An 11,121-nucleotide genomic window follows, 5' to 3' on the forward strand; every position below is an offset into this window, starting at 1 on the left:
CATGTGTCAATATAAAGTATACAAGACTGTTCAAAAGTTTGAAATCAATACGATTTTACTGTTTTTTAAAAGAAGTCTCTTCTCATCAAGGCTGCATTTATTTGATGAAGCATACAGTAAAAAACTAAAATATAATTTATTCCTATGGTGGCAAAGCAAAGCTGAATTTTCAACAGCCACTCCAGTCTTCAGTGTCATATGATCTTTCAGAAATCATAATATGCTGATTTATTATTAATGTTGGAAACATGTTGTGCTACTTTTTTTGGAACCTGTTGTACTTTTTTCAAGATTCTTTGATGAATAAAAAGTTAAAAAGAACATCATTTATTAAAAATAGAAATCTTTTGTAACAATGTAAGTCTTTATCACTTTTTATCCATAACATATCCTTGCTGAATAAAAGTATTAATTTCTTTCAAAAAAAAAAAAAGTACTTACCCCAAACCTTTGAACAGTTAAAACATTTTTTTTTTTACAAAAGATAGTTACAAAAGATTGAACAGATAGTTGAACTTCTGACTCATACCATATAGTTGCTAAGATATTGGGCTTGAGGAAATTTCATTTTGTTCCATATATACTGCATATGAATCATAGTTTCACGACAATTGTTGATTATGAAATGACCTGTTGAGCATTTTAGGGGAGACCAGGATTAGTTTTCACAAAAGGAAATTTCCACAAGGCCTATATCTTAGCAACTATATGGTATGAGTCAGAAGTTCAATTACACAATTGAACATAATCCTCTAGAAGCATTTTCCCAACTTTCTCCATATACAGTAATAGTAGCTTACATATCATGTGACATCATGCTACATTTTTTTTCAATGATAGAAATGATTAACCACAATTATGGTACTTAGAGAGGCATATACAGAAAAAAAACATCCTTAAAAATATTTACTGAGCCCAGTCTCCTCTATAGATTATCAATCTTAATTAGGCTATTGCTTTAACTAAAAGCCAATATAATGTTACCCAAAACTGTCAGGACAGAGGAAGTACAATCTGTTAGAAGAGATGCAAAATTGATTAATGACTGGTTTCATTAACAATAAACCCCAAACTAAAACTTTTAAATCTTAATTAGGCTACATTAACTAAATTAATTTAAAAAATAATATATGTGACCCTGGACCACAAACCCAGTCATAAGTTGCATTGGTATATTTGTAGCAATAGCCAACGATACAAAATTATTTTTCTTTTATGCCGAAAAATCATTAGGATATTAAGTAAAGATCATGTTTTGAACAATTTAAAGGCGATTTCTCAATATTTTGATTTTTTTTTTTTGCACCTTTAGATTCCAGATTTTCAAATAGGTGTATCTCAGCCAAATACTGTCCTATCCTAACAGCTTATTTATTCAGCTTTCAGATGATGTATAAATCTAAATTTAAAAAAAATTTACCCATATGATTGGTTTTGTGGTCCAGGGTCACATATATGCTAATAAAATTTCTAATTAGAACCAGTAGGCTCTTACCGCTGCCACTGAAGAACCTTTTCAAGTTCATGAGGTTCAAACCTACAACCTTATGGCTGCCAAATTGGGTCGTAACCACACGCCACGAGCAGATACGTCATAGCGGCCGTTAGAGAGCAGGTGGCGCTGTTTGTCAACTTTCAGATGATTGCGATGTTCAAATAATTGTTCAAGAAGGTTTTCCTCTTCCTCCGATGTCACCCCTAGGCGGAGGCGTCAGTAGACGGGCAGCAGCAGCACCCCTCCCGGCCTCGAGCACCGTCACCAAACGCTCCAGGGAAACGATCGCCATAGTGAACCGCACGCGAAGCGCTCTGCTGAGGATACCAGCGCAAGTTTGACCGATAAAGGTCGGCCGAAGAAGCTGCGTGTTTTTCGTCTGAAAAGGCGGCTTGTGTTTGTGTGTGTTGGCGGAGAGTGGAAAGACGGCATCCGGCCTCCGAGAAGCAGGCGAGGGCAGGGACTCGCGTCCAAACAACGTTTACCGTCTCTGGTGAGTCTTCCGTTGCGTTTCTCGTAACGATCCGTTTAGGCGGAAGGTAGACGTTAGTTGACGCTCTTGTAATGTTTGTCAGTTGTTTAACAAACCAAACTGCCAGGTTTGGGGAGTGTTTGGATCTGATTAAATGTTGTTTAATCGACGGTTGGTTTGTCAACACGAACTATATGTCGTGTTTAAATGCCGTGTTGTTGGTTTAGCTATGAAAGGAAAGCAAACCCGTTGTTTTGAAGTGTTTATTTAAGCTTTGACTAGTGCCGAATTCCACCACCTGGTTGGATAACAATCCTGACAGGCTTTGTAGAGTTGTTTTTGTAGTTTTGTTTCACGTCTGTCTTTTCGTAAATATAATCTATAATGTTGAAATTCAGATGTTGTTTTGAATAAATATTTATAAAAAGCTGTTCGGTTGAACCAGTTGTTATACATGTCGGTGCACTGCAAAGAATGTTAAACAATTTAATCCCATATTTTTCCATCTAAAATGCATTTTATTGTCTGGAAAAGTTTCCAAAAGTTAGTTAAAGTACTTATTTGTTGTCAGAAACCTAAGTACAAATGTATGCGTGTATGTATGTATATGTAATCATCCAAGAATAATAGATGCTAATATTTTTTTGTTAAACAAGGAGAAACAGTCAGCTACTTATTCAAAATTATAATAAGTATGATCAAAGTCGTGCTTATTTATGATCCTGTTTTATATGAGACAGAGATGGCGTAATAATGAATAACACCCTTTAAACATTGCATCTGTATTATGACATTAATGTGTTCACTTAAAAAGAAGGCAGTGCGCATTTATAGTTGACAGTCTGTGCACTTTCAGACTCTTTAAATGTCAACATTTATTAGATTATCAATCACTATTTTTAAATGGGTTAATAGACAAACCCCTGCTAAACCACCGATTCAGTCCTCATCCACACATCCTCCTCCAGTCAAACCACAGGTGACTTCGTAACGCTGGGAAATGTGTTGATGGGTTTAATGAATCGTGAACGTGGACAAATGTTTCTCCACCCTCCAGCAGAGCAAAGGGGGTTGCGTTAAAATCCGTGACTGTGGAGAATATCAGCGTGGTGCCAACTTCACATGCCCTCTGTTATGCCAGGGCTATTTGTGAGTCGAGCAAATGTGGAGGATGAAGACGTGCATGCATTGAATTCTGCAAACGAGCACACATGTATGCATGGCTATGAATGCGTGTGCCCTCTTTGGATGCAATTATGGGCTGGTGGCCAATTTAGGGGTTTGCCATCCCCGGGATGATGATGCCTATTTCTCAATCAGGGGCTCTTGAGATGGAAATGAGGGTGCGTTCCACAGCCTGGCATGCAGCTGTTGCATGGATGACCCAAATCAGGGACTGTGGCTTGGCTGTTCTCAGTCTGGGCGGCTGCATGTAATGTGACCCACATGGTGATGGACGAATGTTGGGTATATGAAATATAGGCACGCCGTTGTGTCTGTGTATGCTCTAGTTGAGCGTTTGATGATGATAGTCAGTGTAACAGGAGGACAATGGGTCCATGCCTCACCCAGATGAAGCTCATGATACAGTTTCACGTCGTGTTAGTGTGTTTTGACAGAGGAGCAGGGTTACATGGCCTTTGTCGCTTCTGGGCCCTTTATACTTGGCCGTCTTTATTGTGGTGGTGGATCATGCTGATTATGCATGGCCCATAAAAAGGCGTCACGAAAAAAGCGTCTCTCACTCTTATTCTCGTGCTTGCTTTCTCACACACCCCCACGCGCACTTTACGTTTTTATTTTTGTCTTCCTAATAAACTGTTCGTATCCATATTTCATCCCCCCTCTAGCTTTTCCAGAGTATGTGGTTGTGTAATGCGCCGTCTGATAGCGTGAAGTGTAAATGTCTTATTTTACGGTTGAGCTGCTTTGTTGGTTGGTCGGTAATTGGCTGTTTTGGAATCTTCAAAACATGTTGAAAGAGTTCCAAGCTCAGGAAATCTAGAATTGAAGTGGTACAATCCATCAAACTGGACACTGTTGCTAGTGAACTACTAGTCTAGTGAACTAGATTTCTACATTTTTATTTTATTTTTTAGAAAATTGAGTCTTTGCTTGTGCAAAACCCATCACCGTGTTGCTAGGGTGTGCTTGGTTGTTGTCAGGGTGTTCCTATATGGTTGCTAAGGCGTTCTAAGTGTTGGTTGGCAGAGCTGGGTAGTAACTGATTACATGTAATCTGGATTACGTAATCCGATTCCAAAAATTAAGTACTTGTAATTAGATTAAATTAGGCCTACATTTTAAAATACTCTGAATCAGAGTACAGTAATAGTCTATTAGTTATTACTATTAATAGATAAATTATTATTAACAGGGCTAGTAATAGGGCTGCACGATTTGGAGAAAAAATCTAATTGCGATTTTTCTGATCAAAATTGCGATTTGCGATTTAAAATGCGATTTATTACTATTTCATAAAAGAGCTACAGGTTTGTTGTGGTGGTTTTAACAGCACCAAAGAAATACCAAGTATTATCACAAACTATGCTACTGTTTATTTAAAACCTCTTAAACATTGTGGCCATTTTTTTTTTTATAAAGTTGTCATGATGCAAACATCTGTCATGACAAATTAAGAAAATAACCTAGTAATTATTCATAAGTTATTGATTCTGGCTAATTCCTTTGTTTCGTCTTTTAAATTTTCCTTTCTAAAATAGCCAACCACTTAGGCCTATATACAGTCAGAAAGTCTTCCATTTTTGCTTACATTCACACAAAGACCTGTCACTAGTCAGGTGGATATAATTACACAGAAATTTGAGAGGCCACACAGCATTTGACCACTGGATTTACAAAAATCATTCCAGTGTTTTCTTAGCGTTCAACATTACATCAACTACTGATGAACATGTTAATTTTAATTTGAATTATCACTTAGAGGGTTATTTAATCATGTATTACTTTGTCTTTCAAACACATTAAAATGCACAACTTCACGTTATTTCTTATTTGCAATTGCATGTAATGCAAGGATTCCCAAACTTTTGTCAGCCGAAAGTCTTTCACCTAATATATTTATTTTAAGTACCCCTGAGATTTTAAAATAAATATTTTAATAATTAGGTATCACATTTTGCTTGTTCACAGTTCTCACTTTGGTTAATGGTCACATGATATGCAGGTCATGTGAATTTAAGCGTTTAAACAGAGTCTGGAAAAATTTAAATGGGGGAAAAAACGGAATCCAGAAAAATTAAAATGGAAAATATGGAATTTGGAAAAAATAAAACGGAATTTGGGAAAAAATAAAACCGATTTCATAGGGCCTTAAAAATTACATTTTTGTTCAAATTTTAATAAATTGCTGTTTAATATTGTAGGTTCCATGATTTCAATTAATTAGACATGCTTTTTGATGAATAAAATTGAATTTAAGCATTAAAACAGAGTCTAGAAAAATTAAAATGGGAAAAAATAAAATGGAATTTGGGATTTCATAGGGCCCTAGGAACCTATTGCCATGCGAGTGTTGTCGGTGGTTACCAATGTGTTGCTATATGGTTGCTAAGGTATTCTGCTTGGTCACTAGATGGTTGCTTACTAGCAGTCGCTCCTTCAAAGTAGGCAAACTATTCTAATTCTATATTTCCAGCTGAGTGTTACTTAAAGGGGTCATATGATGCGATTTCAAGTTTTCCTTTCTCTTTGGAGTGTTACAAGCTGATTGTGCATAGATAAGATCCCTGAAGTTGCAAAGACTAAAGTCTCAAAACCAAAGAGATATTCTTTATCAAAGTTAAGACTCTGCCACGCCCCCCTAAAACGGCTCATTCTAACATGTCAACTTATTCTGTTACACCAAATACACAAAATAATGATCTTTAAAAAAGCATCATATGACCCCTTTAATCCTTTCCCATTGAAAGGGTCTGTGGGAAAGAGACAAAATGATGAAAGAAACAAATTGAGTGTAAAAGTGAGAAAATGAAGTAGCAGCGTGTTTTTCACTCTGGAGTCATGCATTGATTTGGTCTCATGGTGTTTTTGCAGAGCGATTGTTCTTGCTTTCTTGTGTGTTTGTGGGTAAGGTGAGCGAGGCGGAGGAAACACATTGTTGCAGGCATTAATGTAACTTGACCTGTGCAGAGCTGCTAGCAGTCAGGCGGTCGGTTGTGTTATATGAGAACCCGTGTCTCTTGTTCTCTCTGCAGTGGGGTTCTTGTACTATCAGTAGGTCAAGGACATGATGGATACAGTTAATTTGTTGAAGAACAGCTGATGCTCTGCTCTTCATACACAGACATCTCTAACTGCACACCCACACACATCCTCCCACCACACACTATTTTCATACACACCTAGTCACACAAACCAGATACAAAAGTCAGCGTTGTTCCATGTGGTGGTCTTTCTCTGGTCTTTGTTCTTAATCTTGATAACTATCTTTCTCATGTAAACCACCAAGAACATTGTCCAGTGCCTTTCTGAGTGCATCTGAAATGGTTTTTGGTTGAATTGGTTGAAAGAAAGGCACAGTATTATAATTAGGCTGGTTTCGGGTTCATCTAAAGCGGATTAGGCGCATATTTAGAGGATGCATTTTGTGCAAAAAAATTTAAATACTTGGGATTTTGGGAAATTGCATATCAGATAAAGGACAATACGCTATCAGCACACTAATTAAAGTGGAAAAATATGCTATTAAAATAATAAAAAATACAGCTGCAAAAAAAAGAAAAATTAGTGTTATAATTATTTTTTTAAATATATTATTTTTATTTGTTATGCAATTAAATGTCAAGTTATATTAATATTTAATTTTAATAATAATGATTTAGTGTAGTATATAATGTATTATTATTATTATTATTATTATTGCATGTTATATACTTATTGTTTATAATTGTTATAAAATGTTATTATTGTTATATAATTAAATATTAAATTATATTAATATATAATTATTATTAATAGTAAATAATTTAATATTTATTATTATTATTATTGTATATGTTAAATAATTGTATATGAATTTGTGTTACAACTAACTCAATAATAAATTATATTAAAGTTTAATGATTGCCAATTGTAAGTATAATAATAATAATAATAATATTATTTTATTATTTTTATTTTTATTGTTGTCATTGTTATTAGTGTGTATGTTATATAATTGTTGCTATAAACTACTGGTAGCCTCACTAATCAACTAGTCCGTTCTTGGTCGACCATCATGGCCCATCATTATAGGATATATAAATATTATAATTTATATATTTAACAGAATATTTTAACATTCATTTTGATAGCAGTTATTAAAAAAAAAAAGTTAACTGTTATGACCCATGCATAGGCCTAGTGTTTTTTTTATTATTTTTTATATAATGTGGCATCCATTATGTTTTCCCCCCTTTATTTCTTTATTTAAATCATTTTTGGTACAGGTGAAACAGTTGAGACTGATATAAAAGTAGTTTTTTCCTGCATGCTGAATGTAGGTTAGTTCACATTCTTGAAGTTGGACCCTGTTAGCAATGTAGACGTCTTCTGGAAAGGGCATGTTGCTATTGGCAACAAGAACTCGCTCCATTTCTCTCTTCCTCGTTCTGCCGCTCTGGTTCTCGTCTCTAATTCTCAAGAATGTGACCCTGATCAGGTGCCATCACATTTAGTGTGTATTGATAGTGATTGTTCCAGTTGTGATTATTCTGACTTGTTCAGTGTCACTGCATCACTGATCATATATTGGAGGTGAGCACACATTGTTCAGAACCTTCTCTTCTGCCTTCCTTAAAGAGGAAGTGGCAAACCTCACAGGAAGTGACCTAATTAGAGAGTTCATGCATGTCCGTCTTGTTGCTGTAATGACATCATAATGCTGTCATGTTGTGCTGGGATTGACATTCAGCTTTTGCCAAGTCATGCGGAAACTTCAGTCCCCACACATTTCTCTAAACTGCCGTCAGCTATTTGAACAATTGGTAACCTTTCAGGAAAAACAACCGGTTACCAAACACAGGAAGAGAAGCGTGTAATACAGGACCTGGATGTTGCTGTGTGATCTGGCTGTTATGGGGGTGAACCATTACCCGACTGTCTAAACCCTGCAGCCCTGGACCCTACACAATGAGAGATATTTCAGCCATGCAAAGAATGTATGTGTGTGTGTTTATTTGTGTGCAATTGCTTGCTGTCATTTCCCTCAAGCCCCAGGTTGGTTTGAAGAGGTAGACTATTAACTAGAGATATATATTTTTCGCTGATATTGACACTTTGTTACTTAATTGGTTATATTAGTTGTTAAATATTTAAAAAACAAATGGTATGGAATATCACCAAACGGCAGAATTGCTTGTGTATTCGGTAAGAAACAATATTTAAAAGTAAAAGTTACTTAAAGGGGTCCTATTATGCTTTTTCACTTTTTCAACTTTAGTTAGTCTGTAATGTTGCTGTTTGGGCATAAAAAAGATCTGCAAAGTTACAAAGCTCAAAGTCCACTTCAAAAGGAGATATTTTATTTAACAGAAATCACTTTTCAAAAACTACAACGAACGACTCGTAGTCATTTTAAGCTTAACTTGCAGTCATTTGCATCAAAATAATATTGCATGAAAAAAACTATATATTATTATAATATATAACAAATATATTATTATTTTTTAATAATATTAATTTATATTTTGATGATAGTTTAATAATTGTATTAATATTAAGTGTTATTATTTGATGTTTTATTTGTAAGAATGTACTGAAAGTTAATGAGTTAATAAATGTAATAATAAATGTTATTATTATTATTATGAATTAATATTTTATTTATTACATGAAAGTTATTATAGTACAAAATAGTATTTAATAATTTTAAATAATTTGATTAATAATATTTGAATGATAGTTTAATAAATTAGTAATAATAATATTTATTTTTATACATGAATTGTTCTGATTGCATGAAAATTGCATGAAAGTTATTATAAAATAAATAGGCCTAGTATTGTTGCTACTACTACTACTACTACTAATAATAATAATAATTATTATTACTATTTTTATTATTTTGATGACAGTTTAATAATTTAGAAATAAAAGTTTTTTATTAATATTATTGTTATTACATGAAGGTTATTAAAATAATACATTTATTATTATTATTAATTTATATTTTGATGATAATTTGATCATAATAATAGCAGTAGCAGTAATAAAATACTACGTTATGGCACTATAATATAATGCTACATTGATGTAATACTATACTATTTTTAAGAACTATATTCATTTAAAAAAATGAATATAGTATTAAAAATTGGAACTGAGTATTGGCCATTGGTCATTTAAACAAAAATCAGTACTGGTGTGTAGATCACTTCTAATAACTGAGTTCCTGAAACTCAAATGGTAGTGCATGGCATTAGCAAGCTCATGGGTATACATTGAATGCACTGTAATTCGTTTTGCATAAACGCGTCTGCCAGACGAATTAATGTAAATGTAAGCAGTGCATTTAGCATGTAATGTGAGTGTATGTTCTGTCTGTGTGTGTGTTAGTCTGTTCCTGGTTCAGCTCTCTCGCTCTCTCGCTCTCTCTCTCTCTCTCGCCAAACTCCATATGCTGAAAGGTTTCTTTGTATAGTGCCGCACTGAGCCGGACTGCTTTAACATCCCACAAATACACACTCACTAAATTCCTACAGTACCATCCAGTGCCCATCTCACATTTGGGCCAACTGTGCTACATTCGCTCTCTGTGCCATATAGTGGCCTACTTTCCCCTGTGATCATCGCTTTGACACCATTTGTGCCGTGCGTGTCCATCTGTATGTGTGTTACGCTCTGATTGACTGATAATCTCTTTGGATCAGATTCAAGGTCGAGATTGACAGGGTCCCTATGTAGTAGTGCTGTGTTCGATACATCGATACGACGATGTAACGTCACAGAGATTTGACGATACGAGTATCGATACAGCTGGCCCTGTATCGATATTGTGGCACGTGCGCTGCAGTGGACTGCGCTTAATTTGAATACAAGAACACAGTTTAAAACGGAGTAGAAAAGTGCAAGGTTTCTAAATAATAATTAAAGGGGTCATATGATGCGATTTCAAGTTTTCCTTTCTCTTTGGAGTGTTACAAGCTAATTGTGCATAGATAAGATCCCTGAAGTTGCAAAGACCAAAGTCTCAAAACCAAAGAGATATTCTTGATCAAAGTTAAGACTCTTCCATGCCCCCCTAAAACGGCTCGTTCTAACACGCCCCCACATATCTACCTCACTATGTGGAAATATTAGCATAATGCCGCCCAAATGTTCACGCAAAGAAAGAAGGCTTGGTTTCAGTAACCGCAGTTAGTGTTGAAGCAGCCATGTCAGGGAGACGCTGTGTGTTTCTAGGCGAAAGCAAAAGCACTTTATTTGGCCTTCCAGAAAGTAGATGCATTTAGGAATCTTTAAGATTACTTACAACAGAACAGCAATGCATTTTATGGACGACCGTTTCGTGAACCTAGGAGAGGAGGTAATTCTGACTTTACTATGACAATCTGGCGCTTCTGAATCAGCTACCGTTTTGTTATTAGTTTAAGTATTTGCAATTGACTGTTCAAATGCGGAGTTTTGAGCATCATGTGTGTGTGTGTGCGCGCGAGCGAGAGAGAGAGTGTGAGAGAGAGAGAGGGTCACATCACAGAGTCAGCTGTCTTAACCGTGGCTTGTGTACTGCAAACACATACCAGCTTCATCACTGTGTCTGTCACACGACTCTGTTCCCCTTTCGACTCTGTTCCCCTTTCGGGCTTGAACTGATGGTAAAACTAATGACATTATTTACTGTCTTTACATTTATTTTGAAAGATGAAGCTCGCAATTATGGTAAGGGGCGTTACATTTCCGACGAGTGCTTGCGGTGTTCGGCCAATCACAATGCACTGGGTCAGCTGGCCAATCAGAGCAGACTGCGCTTGTCGGAAGGAGGGACTTTGTAGAAAACGAAGCGTTTGAGAGAGGCGGGGCATAGAGGACCTACAATAATGTACAGTATTTGAAAAAGAATGTGTTTTTTGAACATTAAAGCATGTCAACATATTCTGTTACACCAAATACACAAAATAATGATCTTTAAAAAAGCATCATATAACCCCTTTAA

General features: G+C 35.5%; 1 protein-coding gene across 1 annotated transcript in view; it reads left to right on the forward strand.

The window, feature by feature from the left end:
• Positions 1 to 1,587: 1,587 nt before the first annotated feature.
• cdk17 (cyclin dependent kinase 17) overlaps positions 1,588 to 11,121 on the forward strand; it is a 67,411-nt gene continuing 57,877 nt past the window's right edge. Inside the window, exon 1 of the mRNA XM_016535418.1 lies at positions 1,588 to 1,988. The gene's annotated coding sequence lies outside the window, so the exon portion shown is untranslated. The remainder of the gene's footprint in view (positions 1,989 to 11,121) is intronic.

The sequence above is a fragment of the Sinocyclocheilus rhinocerous genome, unplaced genomic scaffold (genome assembly GCF_001515625.1).
Source record: "Sinocyclocheilus rhinocerous isolate Xijiao unplaced genomic scaffold, SAMN03320098_v1.1 scaffold395, whole genome shotgun sequence".
Classification (NCBI taxonomy): domain Eukaryota; kingdom Metazoa; phylum Chordata; class Actinopteri; order Cypriniformes; family Cyprinidae; genus Sinocyclocheilus; species Sinocyclocheilus rhinocerous.